Consider the following 25,073-nt stretch of genomic DNA (forward strand, 5'->3'; position numbering starts at 1 on the left):
CTAGGTGACCCTCACCTTGGCAGCTTTGGTTAGTCTTTCGTAATGCCCATGAAGGGACGTGGACCCCTAAATGGGCCATCGAAGGTGCTGTGAAGGGTCCATAGTCCAGTTTTGGGTTCGTGGAGTTTCCCTTTTTACCCTTTCTTTGAAGTTCGAGATGTTACAAGGAACTCATTAGTAAAAATTACTTTGAAAAAGGGGATCAAAACGAATTCAAAATCACCATTTTACTAAATTCTTCGATTCTTGAAAAACCTTGCCATTAACCCACCAAAAACCCACATTTTGATGTTAAACTAATAATTAATCAATGGAAAATGATGTTTTAGGATCAAGAAAACTTACCCAACTGATCTAGCACAGAAAATCCTTTCAAAATTCGACAACAAGGGTCCCCAAAGCTCCAAATTGGAAGAAAATGGCAGGCCAAAAATCCTCCCAGGTATCGCTTAAGCGAACAAGGGTTCGCTTAAGCGAGCCTCGCCAAAAAGGCGGGCTTCGCTTCTACGACCCTCTTAAGTGAAGGTCGCTTAAGTGATGGCTGCTTCGCAAAAATTACCCAAGCCTCGCTGAAGCGAGCCTTGCAAAAGTTAGCCAACTCTCGCAAAAGTGTAGGTGCACCAGAACTCAGGCATTAGAAAATCAATCAACTCTCAAAACATCAGAAGGACCCTCGAGATTCCTTTGGAACCTCATACACACAAAAAAAACATATGCAAATCAATTATATTCGACGTTCCGAACTCAATGGAACCGTAAAAACACGAAGTCGAGGTCTCATTGATCCAACATCCGTGAAAACCACAAGAAACCAGCTCACACCTAATAAGGCTAAAATAAGATCGGAGCTCTCAATAATTAACCAAGATCTCACCTAGACATAAAATCATCCCCCGAATCCAAAGGAACTCTCGAAATCATGATTTTGAGCATTCGAACCGTGAATGTTGACCAAAGTCAACCCAAAGGCTAAATTTCCATAATTTCATAACTTAGGACCTCAAATCCTAAAAAGACTCGGAATCTGCAAACGACAACTCTCACGGATTAGATTTTACATTTTGGGACTGAGGGAATCGACGAAATTTTGTTCCGACCCTCAAAACTCTAAAAGACCCAAAAATTCACTTTCTTAATAACTCTACCTTTAAAACTCACAAACCTACCAAATCCTTAACTTTTAACTCAAAGATAAAAATCAACTTTTCAATCTCAATCATAAAAGACTCGGGGTCAATATCAAGAGGGGTAAAATGGTCAATTTATGGAACTTTCTAAAAATGACCGACCGGGTCATTACATTAACTATTAAGTATTAAGTATTAATGGATAACATATAACTAAAAAGTAATATTGTAATAAAAATGTTGCTAGCATTTTTAAAGAAACAATAAATTAATAACTAATAATAATAAGTTGTATGAGTAATCTTATAATAATAATTGTATTAGCACTTTAAGAAAAATAATAAATTAATAGTTAATAAAAATAAGTAATGGAGTAATTAATAAGTGATACTGTAGAGATATGAGAATGAACGAATTTTCAGAAAGTTGAATAATTGAAATTAAATATTATATTCTTGAAAGTTAAATGAGTAAAGAAATTGAGAGAATGTGATGAAATTTATTTATATATTAATGGGGAGATTTTTTTTTGAAAAAAAATTAAAATTAAAAACATCAGATTTGATTTCTGATTTTTTTTTTTCCAGTCGTTAGTAGGCTCCACAACAGTCAAATACTTGATAAAAATTTGATTTTTGAGATCAGATTCGCTAAAAGTTCGTGCCTTCAACAGATATTCCTTTAGTTTTTGACCAGTTTGATATGGGTTTCTATTGATTTGGGCCGATTTTGGATCGACCCGATCCGATTGAAACCCGTAGTTTGAATTATATAAATGACCATCAAAAGGCAAAATATATAACGAAAAATTAAAATTATTGATTTTTGTGAGAGTTCTTGAGTTCCTCTTTATCTTTTTTGAGCTGCCAATTACATTTGTGAAGTAATATGTGTGTGATTTGTGAATTTTGATGTACTTTCATATGAAATAATTTTTAAGTCCTTTACAGTTTTTTTTTTAGTTTTATGTCCTTTTATAAGATATCTTCATTTATTACACATAAAAGATCTGGAAAAAACATTTTCTTTTATTTAAATCGTAAGAAGAAAAAAGATCTCATTTTTTTTTGTTTCCTTGTGTGCTTCTATAAAGACATTTATAACTTATATATGTGCAGATTCTACTATGTTAGGTTTGTTTGTGTTTGAACATTTTATCTTTTGAACGATATGAAATTCATGAGGGGCTGTATGAAAATTTTCTATTTGAAACTCTAGAGAAATGACATAACAAAAGCGAATCTAGGATTTTAAGTGAGTTTAAGAGAAATATTTTTCTAGTCCTTTCAAAAATTCTTTTTAGTTTTATAGACTGTTTATAAATAAGAGATATTTTCGTTTTAAAAGATCTCCATTTTCATACATAGGAAATTTGAAATAATGTCATTTTCTTGTATTTATATTGTAAAAAGGGCAAGAGATCTCATTTCATGTGAATTTTGGAGTCTTCGTTTGTGAAAGTGAATATAAATTTAGGGAGAAATAATTTTCTAACCCTATACAAATTTCTTTCAGTTTAATAACCTTTTTTATAAGAGATCTTCATTTTTTACACCTAAGAACTATGAAAAGACAATCTTTTTAAAAAACAAAAAATGGTAAAATGGCAAGATAACTCATTTCCTTCCAAGAAAATTAAGTACAACTGTCACAAAGGTATGTTCATCCTCAAAAACAAAACATGTTTATTAGGTAAACATGTTCTTTATTAGTGTCTCTATTTCAATTTATATGGGATATTTATGACTTCGAGAGTCAAAATTTTCAAATTATGATGGTAAATTCGGGTATCAAATTTATAAGGTTTTAAAAATAAAATTACATATTCAAAAATTATGTAAAACATACTATAAGTCAAGTAATTGAAAATTCAAAATATTTGAAAGTTATATGAAAAAGTCACGGTCAAACTTGTTTGACTCTTCAAATTCGGAAAACAACTTAAATTGAGACTAAAATAATATTTTTTTCCATTTCCTTTTTATCCTTATGATATAGAATTTTGTAGTTGGATGTTTGAATTTAGTTTGTTTATTTTCTTAAACGTTATGCTAAGTCAAAATCAGATAATCAAATTGACAGAGACTACATAAATAAAAAAATTGATTATTAATGAAGTGTATATACATGTCTGGTTTAATGGACTTTTTATGTTTTTTTGTTTGTTCTCTTTCATGAAGCAATGGCCTCAAAAGATGAGCTGCACGAAAATGAGGCAGTCGAAAAACCCTCAAAAATTGCTAGAGGAAAAAAAAACAACCTGATGGGAAAATGTTCTATTATATTGCCACGTGTTGTACGTATTTACCTAACGGACAATGACGCCACAAATCAGCTAGTGAAGAGGAGGAAAATCTTCAAGGAGAGAAGTCCAAACGACAAAAAATAATTTGTATAGAAACTATCATCAAAAATGGAAAGACCAAGGTCACATAAAAAATTGTGTCGTCCAAAGAGAAGAAAGATACGAAGGTCCTCCAAGAAAATGTAAAGAAGTACATGGGAGTTAGACAGCGAAAATGGGGAAGATGGGTTGCAGAGATTCTAGATGTAAGAACGAATAAACGACGTTGGTTGGGAAGTTTTGACACTGCGGTAGAATCTACTTTAGCTTATGACAAGGCAGCCATCGAAATAAATGGTGCTAATTCTTTTACAAACATTCTCAAGCCACCACCGAAGGAAATCAACCCCATCCACCACTAAGGAAGACAAAAGGCATGCAGATACATATATATTTACTTACTTTGTTGGTACAACTTTCCGTAGGTTTATCCATTCCACCTTTGAACTTTAAGTTCAAAAGTTGAAATTTTAGTAGTTGAAAGACATGAATGTAAATAAGAAGGTTTTGTTAGGGGGAAGAGGCCGGGGGCTAGCCCCTTATCTTCTTGCCCTTATTGGTAGAAGTATTAAGTAATCACATATAGTTTTTACTATTTGTTGCTTCATTTTGCTTTATATCTTAATATTTTACTGTCATTTTTTTTGCTTATTGAAATTTCTTTTTCCTAGTAACTTTTTTTTTTGAGTCGTGGGACATTGGAAATGATCTCTCTTCACAAAATGAAAAGAAAGGTTTGTGTATATTTTATCACCCTCTCCAAACTCTATTTGTGGAATTACACTATATATATTATTGTTGTGGTTGAACTAATTGATTGGAGGAACATGAGTAGCTATGATTTATGCATTGATGACGCGGAGTTGTTTTTATTGTATTCTTGGTAAAGATTTGCTAAAAAAACATTAACTTAAAAATGCTACTTTTGCTAGATAAACCTTGGGTTTAAAAAAAAGTTTAGACAATATTTCTAATGTAACAGAAATGTTCAATATATTTTAACATATATCTTAAAGGGAAAAGAGTTAAAAATATCCCTCAACTTTGTTTTATTAGTTAACTATGCCCTTACCATTAAAATGAAGTTATTCTTACCCCTGCCGTCACTAATTTCGCCATTTGTGCCCCTCAATTTAATGAAAAGCCCAAATCAATTAAAATTACCCAATTTTAATCCGACCCGACAATAAACCCATTTTTGTTCATCTTCATCTTTAAACTTGTGTTCCTTTTCAAAAAACAATAAAATCATCCGACACAGCCCAACAATATGGAAAATAATATAATAATGACTATGAATCCAAAAACACAAGAACTCAACAATGATTAAATATAGGTAATCGGGGAATTATTTTCCAGATAGATCTAAAGAAAATCAAAATTACTGGAGCTTGGAGCTCTAATTCGTCGTTGTTGATTTCCTCTGGTCTATCGAAGTTCGTATTTCGCCATGGTGGCTGGACAATGTTCGCGATGTGGGTCTGGAGGAGGTCGAAAGAGTGGGTTTTGGTTGTTTCAGATTGGGTTTTGTTTACTGGTTGTTGATTGGTAGTGGCTCGTCAGAGATGGAGATGAGGAGAAGAGAGGATTGTGATGGCTTGGAAGTCTGAACAGTGGGGGTGGTTGTTGTTTGGTTGCTGAAAGAGGAAGGGTGTTTGGTTGAAGACCCTCCAATTTCTATCATTTCATCTCCGTCATCTTCTCTACTTGTGGACCACTGTACTGCTGGTGGAAGACAAAAATTTCGGCTAAGATTACAGCAGCGTGGGTGGTGGCTATATTCTTGTAGCAAAAAAATTTGTGTGCTTTTGAAATACTCACTGATTAATCTTGAGATGGAATTGTAATTAGAGCTGGAGAGTTTGGGATGAGATTGGGTAAACATGAAAGAAAATACTTCATGGTAAAGAATAATGATAATAAAAAAGATGATTAAGGCTAATAAAGTGGATAGAAAAAGAGAAGAACGAGTTTTTCTGAGAAGAAAAGAGGGAGAAGATGAACAAAAATGGGTTATACTATTAGGTGGGTCGAGTCAGGTTAAAATTGGGTAATTTTGATTGATTTGGGGCTTTTCATCCAATTGAGGGGCTCAAATAGTGAAATTAGTGACGGCAGGGATAAGAATAACTTCATTTTAATGGTAAGGGCATAGTCAACCAATAAAACAAAATTGAGGGATATTTTTGACCCTTTTCCCTATCTTAAAATAAGTAATTGAAAGATTTTTTTTGAAATTCTTCACTTGAAAAAATTCTGAAAAGCTAAATTATTTACATGAATCTACTACTTCTTTGTTCCCATAACATATCATGAGGAGCTTGACATAGAAATTTGATTAGAGTTATTTATTACGTTGTTTTATTTTAAACATAGATAGTTATTCATTTTATTCATTAAATAAATTAGTTGCAAGTTTAGGTCAATTTTGTACAATTTTCACTAAATGTAAATTCATTCTTAAAATGGATCAAGGCGATACTATTTTTCTTTTTTAATTAACAATAATTATGCTTTAGTTTCAAACATGATTGAGTAAATAGAGACGTCCCTGATTAGACAGATATATTAAAATTACACAGTACACATTTTTGGGCTCGATTTTGGTGTGGCAAAAGAAACAAATTCATGAGGTTGAATAGACCAAAGCAGACTTATTATTGAAATCACCTCAACATTTTTATTCTTAACAACGATTTACTTTTGACTTGCCTTTTCACGTCGCTTTGACTTCTCCCCTTTGAGCTTCCCTTTATTCTCATTAGATGGGTTCGTCAGATTGTAGCCTAACAAGTAAACTCCAACAGAATCGGGAAAGACATGAATTTCTTTCAATTCGAACTGTCAAATTTCTAGTAATATCTTTTTTTTGAGGGCTTTCTGATGACCTTCTTTTTGTGATTCTTGGATGTCATGAATTTACGAAAAGAAAAAACAACAAAGAACGTCACAAGTGTGTTAAATCATTTATAATAAGAAACTCTTTCTTTATTATGTGGATAGTAATATTCATCGATCATTTTATTAATACGAGGTAATTTGATTTACCCTAACCCTTCTTAAATTTCTAGAGTGAATTGAAAACCGATGTAACAAATTAAAAAAAAAACGACTTTAAGAATCACATGTCATATATTTATATGTTTGTATAACAACACGTATCGATCCATAAGTATCTATTATTATTCAACTCTCATAATATCTACATACTTAATTTTCTGTAAAGACAAGTATGTATGTTTATTTTGCATCATTTGTCACAAAACACAAGCATAATCTCATATAAAATTGTAGATCTGCTTTTGTCTGGCTCTCCTTTAATTTTTAAAATAGAAAAATAAAGAATTCATGATTATCAAATAATTGTAAATAGTTCAAAGACAACTCAAAACTCCTAACCTAGACCTAAAGCATCATAATCTAGAAATATATATATATATATATAGAAACTCACACGTCACAAAGATATCACATCAAAAAGATTGTATATGGATATTAAAAAAATTGAAAAACTTAAAACATAGTTGACACATAAATCATGATAGCCATGAAATGATGTCATGTGAGTATTCTAGTGAAAGATTTTGGGTCTAACCCATCGGTGGCCCCTAAAGTTGACACGATGTTTCACTTAGACATTTTAACCAGATAATGTTCATTTTAGACACCTGATATAGAGTTTCGCTATGTCATTTTGACACTTTTTGCTTACATGGCATAATAAGTGTTTATGAGTGTAATACACTCATTGAGCAGCGCGTGAAATATCTTTTTAGTTAATTTTTAATTATTTTTTCTTCTTCTTCTTTTCATTTTTAGCCACATTTTATCCAAGTTAAATTTCATCCATTATAGATGAAGGTTTCGATAAAAATGACGCAAAATGTTTTTAAAATCTTAAAATAAATCCATTTACGAAATTTTTCTTGGAAGAATTTAATATTAATTTCTTTAAAATAAGCTAAAAAATTGTTTGAGATAGTAATGGCGTGCAGATGTGGGGTGGGGTAGTTTCTGCAAAAGGATTGGGGAGGTTTTTATTTTTGAAATTAAAATTTTCAACTGGTGCGCATAGTAGGGTATTTTCGAGGCAGGGGTTTGGGGTTATTTGGAGGTTGGGTTTTTGGGGGCTTTAGAGAAGACGATTTTGTGGGTGGTGACAAATGTCATCATTTAATTCGTTATTTCACATGTGAGTGGCACACATACACCTTATATATTTTTGCTGATATTAAAAAAAGTGTCAAAATGACATAGCAGGACTCTACATCAGGTGTCTAAAATGAACATTGTCAATTTAAGATGTCTAAGTGAACATCGTGCCAACTTTAAGTGGCTACCGATGAATTAGGTCGAGATTGTGAGGACATGTGTTGCTCTGGAACATGCATGACATGCAGGTGGCAGTGGCAGCCGGCTTATGAAATGAAGCGATTGAAACAATAAGTCTTGCAAGACTCATTCGTGGGAAAGTTTCATTATGCTTTTCTTCATTCGGTAATGGAGCAAAGAAAAGGATTATGTTCATTCACAAAAATATATTAGCAATGTGTGCTATACATGGAAAATTAAATAGGCATTTGATCATAGATTTAAATATTTTTCACGGGTGTTACTAGAGTTGAAGATAAAATTATGTTAGATTATTCAAATATTCAAAATGATGTTTGTGCTTGAATATCATACTTAAATAAGATATCAAAAGTGAAAAGTGAATTGGCAAAATATGTTATAAGTTATTTTCTAAATTTGTAATACACTTCAAGTCGAATTTGGAATATAATTTTGGGATTTAATTAAGTTGATTTTGTATTCTACTTTAGAATTAGTGTTAAACTTTCATCCTTATTTTTATTTCCGCATATTATCGTTATATTTGAGTTTAGGTTGACTTGTTTTGATGGGATAAGACGAGTGTCATCACATTCATTTTTGGGTCGTGACAGATATACCCTAACCCTTCTTAAATTTCTAGAAGGAATTGGAAATTAATCTAACAAATTAAAAAAAAAAAAAAAACCCGACTTTAAGAATCACATGTCGTATATTTATATGTTTGTATAACAACACATATATATCCATCGGTAACTATCATTATTCAACTCTCAAAATATGTACATACATAATTTTCTGTAAAGGCACACACATATAGATATATGTATATATACACCTCACAAAGATATCACACCAAAAAAAATTGTATCTGGATATAAAAAATTGAAAAACTTGGAACATAGTTAACACATAAATCAAGAAACTGACTTAGAATTCTAACCATTATTTTAGTTTCTCTGACTGTTTGATAGCCATGAAGTGATGTTTATGTGAGTATTCTATTGAGAGATTGTGAGGACGTGTGCTGCTGTGCAACACGCATGACATGCAGGCGGCAGTGGCAGCCGACATATGAAATGAAGCAATTGAAAAGGATTATGTTCATTCACAAAAAATATTTTAGCAATGTGTGCTATACACAGCCGACATATGAAATGAAGCAATTGAAAAGGATTATGTTCATTCACAAAAATATATTAGCAATGTGTGCTATACATGGAAAATTAAATAGGCATTTGATCATAGATTTAAATATTTCCCACTGGTGTTACTAGAGTTAAGATAAAGTTGTGTTAGATTATTAAAATATTCAAAATGATGTTTGTGCTTGAATATCATGATTAAATAGGATATCAAAAGTGAAAAGTGAATTGAAAAAATAGGTTATAAGTTATTTTCTAAATTTGTAATACACTTCAAGTTGAATTTAGAATATAATTTTCATGGCCGAAACACTATTTTTTCCAATAAAGTGAAAATTTATTGCTAAAAGAAACAAATTAATGAGGTCAGTTAGACCAAAGCAAACTATCATTCTATGAACTTAAAATGTGACACATGCATGGCTAACGTGCTATGACACAATTGATTGGTTCTATGGGTTTTGAGCAAATTGTGAATCTTATAGCATGAGGGAAAGCTCCACCCCTTCAAATTGGGGACATTGATCGACAAATAATACTCTGTATATTAAGAATTTATCTCTAAATATATTTGTAAGAAATCATATCATGTTTGTATGGGGGGAATTTGGACCAGGCATGTGGGAAAACAAGGGAATGACACGTGGAAGGAAGAACATGTTAGATCTTATTCAGCAATAATAGGCATCCGATATCTCTTCAATTGACATCAGGAGAAGTAGAAAAATTTTATGGCGGGAGAGGCACAAGTATGATTTGGTATGTGAGGAATTATTTTTGAATAAAAAAATTTTGTAGATTCCATCTTTCTATTCAATATTGTTGATTCTCTCTCCTATCTTATTTAATTTTATGAATAAAAAACTATGTGTGTCCTATTCTTTTATTTTACATTGTTATTTCTCTTTCCCATACATTTTACTCCACATCCGTTTACTTGTCCATTTCTTTTCTTTTCCCCCTTTTTAAAAAAGTCCTTCTTTAATTCTTCTTTCCTATAATATTTCAGAACAATTTTCACTTATTAATTTTATTTATTCAATTTTTTTTATATCATTTGTATATTTATCTTTTTCATATTTGATAATTAACAAGTATATTATTTTTTAATTTTTTAAATTACATAAAAATATGAGAAGAAAAAATGGTGGAGAAAATTAAAAAATGAAGAATAAAACCTTCGTCTACAAAATAAAAGTCTAGTTAGTAATTCGACTAAACTATTAATATCCCTCATTTGGCACATGTATATAAGCACGATTGATCAATTTTTCACTTTATCAAATTGAATTATTTCATCAATTTTTATATTAATAAACCGTACCAAATTAATAAAAATAGGTTTTTCAATTTTCTTTATTTTTGTAAGCTTGATTTGTAACATTTTACAATAAAATGAATTTTATTTTTATGAAATAAAATTATTAAAATGAATTTTATTTTGTACAATTATTATTTAATATAACTCATTGTAAACAGTTATATAAAAAAATATCAACCATAATGCCACAAATAGGGAAAATATATTATATATATATTTTTTCTCGTATTCTCGAATATAATTTTTTTTAAATAATCAATGTGATAATTATCAAATGAAGAACATATATAAATGATATAAGAAAAATTGGATAAATAATATTCACTATTGAAAAAACTGATTAAAAAATTACACAAAGAATTAGAAAAAATAAAAAGGTGAAAGGAAAGAAATGGCAAAAGGAGGGGTGAGAAGTAAAGGTAGGAGAAAAATACATGGGTCCAATCACTCCACCATTGTTAATTATCAAATATAAAAAAGGCAAATATATCGAATGATATAAAAAATAAAAAAAAATAAAAATAAAAAGTAAAAATTGATCTGAAATATTATAGGAAAGAAGAATTAAAGAAGAACTTTTTTAAAAAAGGGGAAAAAAAAGAAATGGACAAGTAAACGGATGTAGAGTAAAATGTATGGGAAAGAGAAATAACAATGTAAAATAAAAGAATAAGACCCACATAATTTTTTATTAATAAAATTAAATAAGGCATGAGAGAGAAACAACAATATTGAATAGAAAGGTGGGACTTACAAAAAAATTTATTCAAAAATAATCCCTCACATATCAAGTCATATTTATGCCTCTCCCACCATAAAAATTTTCGGAGAAGTAGAATAACATTTTTGTTGGAGCCCGTACCTAGAACACTTAAGTCCGGTATCACACTAGTAGAACTGACTAGCTTGGGAATTATGAGACTAGATATTAAGTTGTGATTGGATAGGATAAGGGAAAAAATCAATCATTATCGAATGATTCGCGATCTTTTCAGTCCTTACGTCACAAACGCAGACGGAGTAAAGTAGAGTCTTTCTGGGGTCGGGTTTTGCTGATAATTATTCCTAGGATTTTATTATAAATAGTCTTCTATTTAATAAACTTTTATAAGTTGAAGGACATGACTATAAATAAGAAGGTTCCGTTATCTGGGAGAGGCAGGGGCTAACCCCGTATGTTCTTTCCCTTATTAGTAGAAAGATTTAGTAATCACATATAATTTCTCATTCTTCAAGGTGTTTTTACTATCTTCATTTTTCTTTGTATCTTGATATTTAACAGTAAAAAAAAATTCCTTCCGCAATTCCCTTACCCAAATAACTTCTTTTTTGAGTCGAGGGTCATCATTTACTATATCTCTATCCCATAAAATTAGAAATAAGATTTGCATACATCTTATTACCCTCTCTGAACTTCGTTTATATATGTATTACACTGAATTTGTTGTTGTTGAACTAATTAGTCGGATGAACATAAATGACTGTGATTCTTATTGACTCCAATATGCTTGATTGATATGCAATTATTTTTATTGTATTCATGGTTAATATTTACAACAAATATTATCTCAAAAATGCTATTTTTGCGAATTAAATGTTTTTTATTAAACAAATTTAGACAAAATATTTCTAATTTGATAGAACTTTACAACAACTTTGAACTTGATAAAATAAGTAATTGAGCGATTTTGTTGAACTTACTCCCTTAACATGTTGCATAACACTAAAATTCGATCAAAATTACTTATTAAGTTTTTCTATACTAAATTTTTTTCATTAAATGAATTAGTTGTATGTTTAGGTAAATTTTACACAGTTCTCACAAAATGTAACATCTTACTTGAAATGAATTAAGACAAAATATTTGCCCTTTTGAAATTAAACAATAATTATGACTCGGTTTCAAATATCATGTGAATGAAAATGCTCTGGATAAAGTGTGTGCTGGAGAAGGTGGATCACTATGATAAAATAGATAAACTTTTACAGTGACAAACTTTTGAAGAACGAGTCATACGAATTTGAAAAATGACAAGTAAACCGTGAAATATTAAATAGGACAAAGACACGATCACATGATACATATTTTTAGGCTCGATTGTGGCATACCAAAAGAAACAAATTTATGAGGTCATTGATACAATGGGCTGAAAGTATTCACCTCTGAAGCAGATATACCCAAATATACAAAACTTATTATGTAGGTCATAATTGCTAATTGGATTAGAAAAAATAAAATAATTATTTAGGGTCAAACAATGTTAACCTTTTTATTTAGGCTCCCTGTGTTTTAAAGCAAGACCCAAAATCAATGTGATCTTTTCTTTATTTAAAAAACACAACCAACATTTTTAAATGTTCATGAAAAATGACATCTTACAAAATTTCAAAAGTGAAGAAATTCTTTCTATACATGACATAAAAAATATTATGTTATCATGTCAATTTTTTTTAATTATTAGTTGAGTAATTTTACTAAAGAAAGACCTCTAACCTTATTGACAAAAAAGAAAGTAAATTATTTTGTTAAATAAATTCTCATAATTGAATAATATTTTGAAATATTTACTTGAAGATGATATCAAAATAGTTAAACATAAGTTTTCTAAAATTTGGTGACCAAATCTAAGTGGTAGCTGCTATTTAGTAAATTGTTAATGTTGGTTCCTTTTTTATTGGTCTACTTACAATGATAAGAATGACATGTGAAAAATGGGAAGTTATTATGAAACAAATTCAAGTATAAAGCGAAAAACTATAATAAGAAATTGAAGTATAAAGAATTAATTATTTATGTTTTAGTTAGTGGGCTGGGTTGTATTGGGATAGTTCAGTAATAAATATATTTTTGAAGAAAATTACGTAAATTATACGACTTAAAATAACATAATTTTTTTAAATCTCTACTATTTGAATTAATTACAAAAAATCCATGTTTTCCTTCTCGTTATCTTAACATCCAGATACATCACTACTTCTCTATTAGATACAGTACAACTTTGTTTATGTACAATGTATCTGGTACAAATGTTATTGTTGGTACATAACTTTAATTATTTCAAACCAAAATCAGTATGAATCTAGCTAGTTTATAGTTATGTATCTGATACATAACTTATGTATCGTTTGTTATGTATCTGGCGAAGGAGCAGTGTAACTGTGAGTTCTGAAAAAATTTAGGATTATTATATTTTGAGAAACTTTCGAGATAGAATTTAATAAGCGCCCAAATTATTGAAATTTCTGTATTTTATACTAATTTTTAGTGGTCAATATTTAATATTTAATAATCATAAAAAGATAAGACTTGCACTATATTAATATATTTTATATTTTATTAAGTTGAATACTTTTTTTAGTACGCAGTAGTCAATATTTTTATGTAGATTAAACTTTAAAGAAATCATTTAATAAATCAATAATAAAATTTAATTATTTTGATGATCTTATTAACTTACGTATTATTTTGAATATAATTAGTAATAAAACATGACGAAGAAGAAAATTAAAAAGGTAGAAATAGAACAGTATTAGAGATAAAACTTCTTGAATTTCTACTTTTACCTCTATTAGTATAACCTCAAACAAACTTCCACCTTTTCCATTAAATTCATTGTGCTAGTTTAATTAAAATAACAAAAAATAAATATATGATACTAAAAAAATAATAGAAATAAATGAAACAAGCATACTAAATTCTCAGAACAAAATAAATACTTAATCGAACGGTAGCATAATTGCACTTTATTAGTTAATAATGATATTTAATCATTGATACCTTTGATTAGGGGTGTTCACGGTTTGGATAAAAACCGATCCAAACCGAAAAACCAAACCAGACCGATAAAATAAAACCGATTTTATTTGGGTTTGGTTTGGTTTGGTTTTAGATTTTTAAAAACCGGTAGTATTTGGTTTGGTTATGGTTTTATTCAAAAAAACTGAAGAAATAACCGAACCGATGAATTATATACATATATTTTGTTAATATACATACTTAATATATTGTTTTTATAAACAATTTTAAAGATCTTATATATGTTTTCATTAAAATTTCTTTATACTTCACTTATTGAAAGCAAGAATGCCCAAGGTGAAACCATTTATCTTATTGATTTCATGTAATATGAGTGTCTATGACAATTCTTTGTGGGACTGAAAATGTTATTGTCTCTTCCTTCTAGGCCAATATAGTGAATTTTAAAGTTTTATTTAAATCGAAAGTTCGGTAATTTAAGTCATTCTAACTATTTTTTGTTTTGAATGGATTGTTGTCACTTTTTTCACATTTTGAATGAATTGTTTCTTTTATTTTTGTGTATGGTTAATAACGAACCAAACCAAACCGAAACCGATAATCACCAAACCGGTAAATGTATATTATATTTGATTTGGTTTGGTTTTGATAATTTTAAAACCGATTAAGTTGGTTTGGTTTTGGTTTTGACCAATAACCGATCCAAAATGTATATTATATTTGATTTGGTTTGGTTTTGATAATTTTAAAACCGATTAGTTGGTTTGGTTTTGGTTTTGACCAATAACCGATTCAAACTAACCCGTGAACACCCCTACCTTTGATCATGGAGTTACCAAATAAGTCATAATAATAATAAATTAATAAACTAATAACTACTAACTAACAAGTATTCAATATTAATGGATAATAATAACTAATAAGTAAGAACTAAAAAGTAATATTGTAATAAAAATGTTGCTAGCATTTTCAGAGAAATAATAAATTAATAACTAATAATAATAAGTTGTATAAGTAATCTTATAATAATAATCTTATTAGCACTTCATGAGAAATAATAAATTAATTACTAATAAAAATAAGTAATGGAGTAACTAATAAGTGATATTGCAGAGATATGAGAATGAATGAGTTTTCATAAAGTTAAAAAGTTGAAATTAAATATTGAGAAAATGGCCAAAACACCCCTTAATTTATATTCAAATTTTCAACTACACACTTCAATTTCACGGGAGTCCTATCACCCCTCTGAAGTATTTAAAACTGAAATTATTGCAGCCCTAAATGGTCACAACCACATCTATGTTAGACATGTGAATATCACGCGCTTGACACCTGGAAATTTCATTAAATTTTATTTTTTTTCAACTCTTTTTTATAATTCTTTATTCTTTCCTCTTATATCTTCACTATACCCATTTTCACCATTATTGTAAAACTCAAATATCTTGTAGTTGCACTTGCGAGGAAGAGGGGCGAATAATGATGGTGAGACTTGTTAAGAAGCTTTGTCCGTCGGAAGATTTGAAAAGCAAAGTAAAAAAAAGTGAGAAAGAAGGAAAGAGAGGGGATGAATACAGAAAGTGATGTTGCCATTGATGGGAATCATTGGAGATGAGCATTATTCTCTTAGGGAAGATGAAGAGGAGCCAGCGATGTGTTCCACATCATTGTCATGTCGATGCCGGTGACAATTTTGAAAAGAAAAAGGTTGATTCACCAGCGATTGAACAATTAATAAGATTGAGAATATGTCTGAGATGTAGTTGATTGATTGAAATTTGAGATTGATAATTAAAGGGTCTATTAGCAAGAAAATATTTTTTTTTGGGTGTTCAAATGAATTTGATTTAAATTCATAATTAAAAATATATATATATTTTTAAAAAGGATGTCAAAATAAAATTTTAATATTTACTTTTGGAGTTCACTCTCTCAAAGAGAGTGAGATACACTCACTTTGCCAGCTATGCATTTAGGGGGGGTAGTAATTTCAATTTGAAACTCTTCAGGGGGTGATAGGACCCCTATGAAATTGAAGTGTGTAGTTGGAAATCAAAATATAGATTGAGGGGCCTTTTTGCCATTTTCTCTTAAATATTAAATTCTTGAAAGTTAAAAGAGTAGAGAAAGTGAGAGAATGTGATGAAATTTATTTATAGATTAATAGAGAGATTTGTTTTTGCAAAAAAATTTAAAAATTAAATATATGAGATTAGATTTCTGATTTTTTCAGTCATTAGCAGGTTCCACAACAGTCAAATACTTGATAAATATGTTCGTGCCTTCAACACATATTCCTCTAGTTTTTGACCGGTGTTAGCAGGTTCCACAACAGTCAAATACTTGATAAATATGTCCGTGCCTTCAACACATATTCCTCTAGTTTTTGACCGGTTTGATATGGACTTCTATTGATTTGGGCCGATTTTGGATTGACCTGATCCGATCCGATCCGATTGAAACCCTAAGTTTGATTTATATAAATGACCATCAAAAGGCAAAATATTTAACAACAAGACGAAAAATCAAAATTCCTAATTGTGTGAGAGTTCTTGAGTTCCTCTTTCATGTTTGTATAATTTTCGGCTTCTTTATCTTTTTTAAGCTACCAGTTACATTTGTGAAGTAAAATGTGTGTGGCTTGTGAGTTTCGATGTGCTTTCATATGAAATCACTTTTTTGTCCTTTACAAAAAAAAATTAGTTTTATGTCCTTTTATAAGATATCTTCATTTTTTTTGCACATAAGAGATCTGAAAAGAATATTTTCTTTTATTCAAATCATAAGAAGACAAGAGATCTCATTTTTCTTGTTTCCTTGTATGCTTCTACAATTATATTTTAAAACTTATATATGTGTAGATTCTATTGCGTTAGGTTTGTTTGTGTTTGAGAATTTTATCTTTTGAACTATATAAAATTCATGATGGACTATATAGAAATTTCCTATTTGAAACTCTAGAGAAATGACATAATAAAAGCAAATCTAGGATTTTAAGTGAATTTGAGAGAATTAATTTTCTAGTCCTTTCCAAAATTCATTTTAGTTTTATAGGCTTCTTATAAATAAGAGATTTTTCAGTTTTAAAAGAAATTCATTTTTATACATAGGAAATTTGAAATAATGTCATTTTTTTTTGTATTTAAATTGTAAAAAGGGACAGAGATCTCATTTCATGTAAATTCTGTAGTCTTCATTTGTAAAAGTGGATATAAATTTTGGGAGAAATAATTTTCTAACCCTATACAATTTTCTATTAGTTTAATAACCTGTTTTTTAATATAAGAAATCTTCATTTCTTATGCCTAACAAATATGAAAATACAATCTTTTTTGTCATGAAAACATATTTGTTCATCCTTGAAAATAAAACATGTTTATCAGGGAAACATGTTCTTACTAATGTCTCTATTTCAATTTATATGGGATATTTTGGATTTCGAGAGTCAAATTTTTCAAATTGTGATGGTAAATTAAGGCATGAAATCTATAAGGTTTTCAAAATAAAATTATACATTGGAAAATTATGTAAAACATATTGTAAGTCAAGTAATTAAAATTTCAAAATATTTAAAGTTCTATGAAAAAGTCACGGTCAAACTTGTTTGATTCTCCAAATTCGAAAAGCCACTTAAATTGAGACTAAGAAAATATTTTTTTCCATTTCCTTTTAATCCATATGATATGGAATTTTGGAGTTGGCAGTCTGAATTTAGTTTGTTTATTTTCTTAAACTTTGTGCTAAGTCAAAATCACATAATCAAATTGACAGAGAGAGTACATAGATAAAAAAAATTCTGATTATTAGTGAATTGTATATACATGTCTGGTTTAATGGAATTTTTGTGCTTTTTTGTTTATTCTCTTTCATGAAGCAATGGCTTCCAAAGACGAGCTTCACGAAAATGAGATAGTCGAAAAACCCTCAAAAAATTGCCAGAGGAAAAAAAAACAACCTTATGGGCGAACGTTCTATTGTCTTGCCACGAGTTGTACACATTTACATAACATACAATGACGCCACAGATTCATCTAGCGATGAGGAGGAAAATCTTTAAGGAGAGAAGTCCAAACGACAAAAAATAATTTGTAATGAAATTATGATAAAAAATGGAAAGACCAAGGTCACTTCAAAAATGGTGTCGTCCAAAGAGAAGAAAGATACGAAGCTGCTCCAAGAAAATGAAAAGAAGTACAGGGGAGTTAGACAACGAAAATGGGGAAGATGAGTTGCAGAGATTCGAGATGTACGAACAAAAACACGACGTTGGCTGGGAAGTTTTGACACTGCGGTAGAAGCTGCTTTGGCTTATGACAAGGCAACCATTGAAATAAAAGGTGCTAATGCTTTTACAAACATTATCAAGCCACCACCAAAGGGAATCAACCCCATCCACCACTAAGGAAGACAAAAGGCATGCAAATCCATATATATTTAGTTACTTTATTGGTTCAACATTCCATAGGTTTATCCATGCACCTTTGAAATTATGAGTTCAAAATTTTAACTTTTAATAGTTGAAACACATGAATGTAAATAAGAAGGGTTTTGTTAAGGGGGGAGAGGCCAGGGGATAGCCCCATATTTTCTTCCCCTTATTGATATAAGTATTTAGTAATCACATATAATTTTTACTATTTGTTGCTTTATTTTGGTTTGTATCTTAATATTTTACTGTCATTTTTTTTTCTTATGGAAATTTTGTTTTCCTAATAACTTCTCTTTTGAGCTGTTGGTCATTGGAAATAATCTTTCTTCACAAAATGAAAGAAAGGTTAGTGTATATTTTATTACCTTCTCCATACTCTATTTGTGGAATTACACTATATATATATGGAATTTTGGAGTTGGCAGTCTGAATTTAGTTTGTTTATTTTCTTAAACTTTGTGCTAAGTCAAAATCACATAATCAAATTGACAGAGAGAGTACATAGATAAAAAAAATTCTGATTATTAGTGAATTGTATATACATGTCTGGTTTAATGGAATTTTTGTGCTTTTTTGTTTATTCTCTTTCATGAAGCAATGGCTTCCAAAGACGAGCTTCACGAAAATGAGATAGTCGAAAAACCCTCAAAAAATTGCCAGAGGAAAAAAAAACAACCTTATGGGCGAACGTTCTATTGTCTTGCCACGAGTTGTACACATTTACATAACATACAATGACGCCACAGATTCATCTAGCGATGAGGAGGAAAATCTTTAAGGAGAGAAGTCCAAACGACAAAAAATAATTTGTAATGAAATTATGATAAAAAATGGAAAGACCAAGGTCACTTCAAAAATGGTGTCGTCCAAAGAGAAGAAAGATACGAAGCTGCTCCAAGAAAATGAAAAGAAGTACAGGGGAGTTAGACAACGAAAATGGGGAAGATGAGTTGCAGAGATTCGAGATGTACGAACAAAAACACGACGTTGGCTGGGAAGTTTTGACACTGCGGTAGAAGCTGCTTTGGCTTATGACAAGGCAACCATTGAAATAAAAGGTGCTAATGCTTTTACAAACATTATCAAGCCACCACCAAAGGGAATCAACCCCATCCACCACTAAGGAAGACAAAAGGCATGCAAATCCATATATATTTAGTTACTTTATTGGTTCAACATTCCATAGGTTTATCCATGCACCTTTGAAATTATGAGTTCAAAATTTTAACTTTTAATAGTTGAAACACATGAATGTAAATAAGAAGGGTTTTGTTAAGGGGGGAGAGGCCAGGGGATAGCCCCATATTTTCTTCCCCTTATTGATATAAGTATTTAGTAATCACATATAATTTTTACTATTTGTTGCTTTATTTTGGTTTGTATCTTAATATTTTACTGTCATTTTTTTCTTATGGAAATTTCTTTTTCCTAATAACTTCTCTTTTGAGTTGTGGGTCATTGGAAACGATCTCTCTTCACAAAATGAAAAGAAAAGTTCGTGTATTTTATATTACCCTCTCCAAACTCTATTTGTGGAATTACACTGTATATATCATTGTTGTTAGTGAACCAATTAATTGGAGGAACATGAAAAGCTGTGATTTATGTAATGATGAAGCAGAATTGTTTTTGTTGTATTCCTTGTAAATAATTGCTAAAAAAATATTATCTTAAAAATACTACTTTTGCTAGATAAACCTTGGGTTTAAAAAAAGTTCAGAAAATATATTTCTAATGTACAAGAAATGTTCAATATAGCTTACCATATTTTGTAAAATAAGTAATTGAAAGATTTTCCTTGAAAATTTTCTGAAAAGCTAAATTATTTACATGAAGCTACTACTTCTTAGCTCCCTTAACATAATGTGAGGAGCTTGATATAGAAATTTGATCATAGTTATTTATTACATTGTTTTATATTAAACATAGATTGTTACTCATTTTCTTCATTAAATAAATTAGTTTCATGTTTAGATCAATTTTGTATTGTTCTCACTAAATGTAAATTCATTCTTAAAATGGATTAACGTGATACAATTTTTCTTTTTAAATTAACAATAATTATGCTTTAGTTTCAAACATGATCGAGTAAATAGAGACGTCCCTGATAAGACAAATATATATATATATATATATTATGATGTTGAGGTCATTTCTGAAAAGTGTTTATAAAACCAATGGGAAATGGTTTTAGCTAGTGATTTGATATGAAGCCAAGGGAAATGGTTTCGACTAGTGATTTGATATAAAGTCGATGGTAAATGGTTCCGACTAGTGATGTGATATGAAGCCGATGGGAAATGGTTTCGTCTAGTGATTTGATATAAAGTCGATGGGAAATGGTTTCTTGGCTAGTGATTTGATATAAAACCGATGGAAAATGGTTCCGGCTAGTGATATTGTGCAGATGGGAAATGATTTCGGTGAGAGATTGATCATTGTGACTTGATACTTTTGATGCTTATGCGTGATTTGCTTGTTACTTGAGATTGATGTACTTGTGCGTGTAAATGAACTACTTGAGATTGAGATTGACTTATTTGATTTGTTTGATTGTTGAATTGTGAAGATTGAATTGTGAATATTAGGACTTGTGTGTCGTGTATTTTAATATTTCTAGGTTGGGTTGATTTATGTGCAAGTTGTAGTTTGAGGAGGTTCGGTTAGAGTGTAAAGGATATTCATTTTCTAGCAGATGCTTTGTTTTCTAGGTTGCTTGCTGCGTACAGTGTTGTTGATACTCACCCCTTGCTTCTACACCTGTGTAGGTTCCGAGTTCGGAATCGTGTGATTTTTTTCTCCTCCTGACAGTCGAGACTCGTTGAAGGATTTGAGAGGTAGTTGATTGTCATCTTGGCCGGACCTCTTTTCCTTTTCTTGAAGCTTGGTTCTACTTGAGAAATAAAGACTGAGACTTGTATTTATCTTTTGAATTATATATTTACTTTAGTAACTTGTACAAGTGATAACCAAGTTTTGGGGTATTGTTTAGAATGAATAAGTTTTCCGCCTTTGTCTTGTTCTTATTTTATATTTCCGCATTTCTTTCATTTTCCTAGGGTTGAGGCTGACTTGTCCTGGTGGAAAGAGAAAACTTTCATCACTTTCGTTTTTGGGTCGTGACAAAATCACTGTTAAGAATGAAAATGTTGAGGTGATTTTAATGAAAAGTCTGGTTTGGTCTATTCAACCTCATGAATTTGCTTCTTTTGCCATGCCAAAATCGAGCCCAAAAATGTGTATCGTGTGATTATATATATATATTTTTCTTATCAGGGACGTCTCTATTTACTCGATCATGTTTGAAACTAAAGCATAATTACTGTTAATTTAAAAAAGAAAAATTGTATCACGTTAATCCATTTTAAGAATAAATTTACATTTAGTGAGAACAGTACAAAATTGATCTAAACATGCAACTAATTTATTTAATGAAGAAAATGAGTAACAATCTATGTTTAATATAAAACAATGTAATAAATAACTATGATCAAATTTCTATATCAAGCTCCTCACGTTATGTTAAGGGAGCTAAGAAGTAGTAGCTTCATGTAAATAATTTAGCTTTTCAGAAAATTTTCAAGGAAAATCTTTCAATTACTTATTTTACAAAATATGGTAAGCTATATTGAACATTTCTTGTACATTAGAAATATATTTTCTGAACTTTTTTTAAACCCAAGGTTTATCTAGCAAAAGTAGTATTTTTAAGATAATATTTTTTTAGCAATTATTTACAAGGAATACAACAAAAACAATTCTGCTTCATCATTACATAAATCACAGCTTTTCATGTTCCTCCAATTAATTGGTTCACTAACAACAATGATATATACAGTGTAATTCCACAAATAGAGTTTGGAGAGGGTAATATAAAATACACGAACTTTTCTTTTCATTTTGTGAAGAGAGATCGTTTCCAATGACCCACAACTCAAAAGAGAAGTTATTAGGAAAAAGAAATTTCCATAAGAAAAAAATGACAGTAAAATATTAAGATACAAACCAAAATAAAGCAACAAATAGTAAAAATTATATGTGATTACTAAATACTTATATCAATAAGGGGAAGAAAATATGGGGCTATCCCCTGGCCTCTCCCCCCTTAACAAAACCCTTCTTATTTACATTCATGTGTTTCAACTATTAAAAGTTAAAATTTTGAACTCATAATTTCAAAGGTGCATGGATAAACCTATGGAATGTTGAACCAATAAAGTAACTAAATATATATGGATTTGCATGCCTTTTGTCTTCCTTAGTGGTGGATGGGGTTGATTCCCTTTGGTGGTGGCTTGATAATGTTTGTAAAAGCATTAGCACCTTTTATTTCAATGGTTGCCTTGTCATAAGCCAAAGCAGCTTCTACCGCAGTGTCAAAACTTCCCAGCCAACGTCGTGTTTTTGTTCGTACATCTCGAATCTCTGCAACTCATCTTCCCCATTTTCGTTGTCTAACTCCCCTGTACTTCTTTTCATTTTCTTGGAGCAGCTTCGTATCTTTCTTCTCTTTGGACGACACCATTTTTGAAGTGACCTTGGTCTTTCCATTTTTTATCATAATTTCATTACAAATTATTTTTTGTCGTTTGGACTTCTCTCCTTAAAGATTTTCCTCCTCATCGCTAGATGAATCTGTGGCGTCATTGTATGTTATGTAAATGTGTACAACTCGTGGCAAGACAATAGAACGTTCGCCCATAAGGTTGTTTTTTTTTCCTCTGGCAATTTTTTGAGGGTTTTTCGACTATCTCATTTTCGTGAAGCTCGTCTTTGGAAGCCATTGCTTCATGAAAGAGAATAAACAAAAAAGCACAAAAATTCCATTAAACCAGACATGTATATACAATTCACTAATAATCAGAATTTTTTTTATCTATGTACTCTCTCTGTCAATTTGATTATGTGATTTTGACTTAGCACAAAGTTTAAGAAAATAAACAAACTAAATTCAGACTGCCAACTCCAAAATTCCATATCATATGGATTAAAAGGAAATGGAAAAAAATATTTTCTTAGTCTCAATTTAAGTGGCTTTTCGAATTTGGAGAATCAAACAAGTTTGACCGTGACTTTTTCATAGAACTTTAAATATTTTGAAATTTTAATTACTTGACTTACAATATGTTTTACATAATTTTCCAATGTATAATTTTATTTTGAAAACCTTATAGATTTCATGCCTTAATTTACCATCACAATTTGAAAAATTTGACTCTCGAAATCCAAAATATCCCATATAAATTGAAATAGAGACATTAGTAAGAACATGTTTCCCTGATAAACATGTTTTATTTTCAAGGATGAACAAATATGTTTTCATGACAAAAAAGATTGTATTTTCATATTTGTTAGGCATAAGAAATGAAGATTTCTTATATTAAAAAACAGGTTATTAAACTAATAGAAAATTGTATAGGGTTAGAAAATTATTTCTCCCAAAATTTATATCCACTTTTACAAATGAAGACTACAGAATTTACATGAAATGAGATCTCTGTCCCTTTTTACAATTTAAATACAAAAAAAAATGACATTATTTCAAATTTCCTATGTATAAAAATGAATTTCTTTTAAAACTGAAAAATCTCTTATTTATAAGAAGCCTATAAAACTAAAATGAATTTTGGAAAGGACTAGAAAATTAATTCTCTCAAATTCACTTAAAATCCTAGATTTGCTTTTATTATGTCATTTCTCTAGAGTTTCAAATAGGAAATTTCTATATAGTCCATCATGAATTTTATATAGTTCAAAAGATAAAATTCTCAAACACAAACAAACCTAACGCAATAGAATCTACACATATATAAGTTTTAAAATATAATTGTAGAAGCATACAAGGAAACAAGAAAAATGAGATCTCTTGTCTTCTTATGATTTGAATAAAAGAAAATATTCTTTTCAGATCTCTTATGTGCAAAAAAAATGAAGATATCTTATAAAAGGACATAAAACTAATTTTTTTTTGTAAAGGACAAAAAAGTGATTTCATATGAAAGCACATCGAAACTCACAAGCCACACACATTTTACTTCACAAATGTAACTGGTAGCTTAAAAAAGATAAAGAAGCCGAAAATTATACAAACATGAAAGAGGAACTCAAGAACTCTCACACAATTAGGAATTTTGATTTTTCATCTTGTTGTTAAATATTTTGCCTTTTGATGGTCATTTATATAAATCAAACTTAGGGTTTCAATCGGATCGGATCGGATCAGGTCAATCCAAAATCGGCCCAAATCAATAGAAGTCCATATCAAACCGGTCAAAAACTAGAGGAATATGTGTTGAAGGCACGAACATATTTATCAAGTATTTGACTGTTGTGGAACCTGCTAATGACTGAAAAAATCAGAAATCTAATCTCATATATTTAATTTTTAAATTTTTTTGCAAAAACAAATCTCTCTATTAATCTATAAATAAATTTCATCACATTCTCTCACTTTCTCTACTCTTTTAACTTTCAAGAATTTAATATTTAAGAGAAAATGGCAAAAAGGCCCCTCAATCTATATTTTGATTTCCAACTACACACTTCAATTTCATAGGGGTCCTATCACCCCTGAAGAGTTTCAAATTAAAATTATTACCCCCCCCCCCCCCCATA

The 25,073-nt window shown here is 29.9% G+C and overlaps 2 pseudogenes; one reads left to right on the forward strand and one right to left on the reverse strand.

Annotated features, from left to right (window-relative positions):
- The first annotated feature begins 3,309 nt into the window (after positions 1–3,309).
- Positions 3,310–21,504, forward strand: LOC107063072 (ethylene-responsive transcription factor CRF3-like; annotated as a pseudogene).
- A 1,212-nt stretch (positions 21,505–22,716) lies between these two features.
- LOC107063077 (ethylene-responsive transcription factor CRF6-like) lies at positions 22,717–23,242 on the reverse strand (annotated as a pseudogene).
- Between the last annotated feature and the right edge of the window lie 1,831 nt (positions 23,243–25,073).

The sequence above is a fragment of the Solanum tuberosum genome, unplaced genomic scaffold, assembly GCF_000226075.1.
Source record: "Solanum tuberosum cultivar DM 1-3 516 R44 unplaced genomic scaffold, SolTub_3.0 scf00013, whole genome shotgun sequence".
NCBI classification, from domain to species: domain Eukaryota; kingdom Viridiplantae; phylum Streptophyta; class Magnoliopsida; order Solanales; family Solanaceae; genus Solanum; species Solanum tuberosum.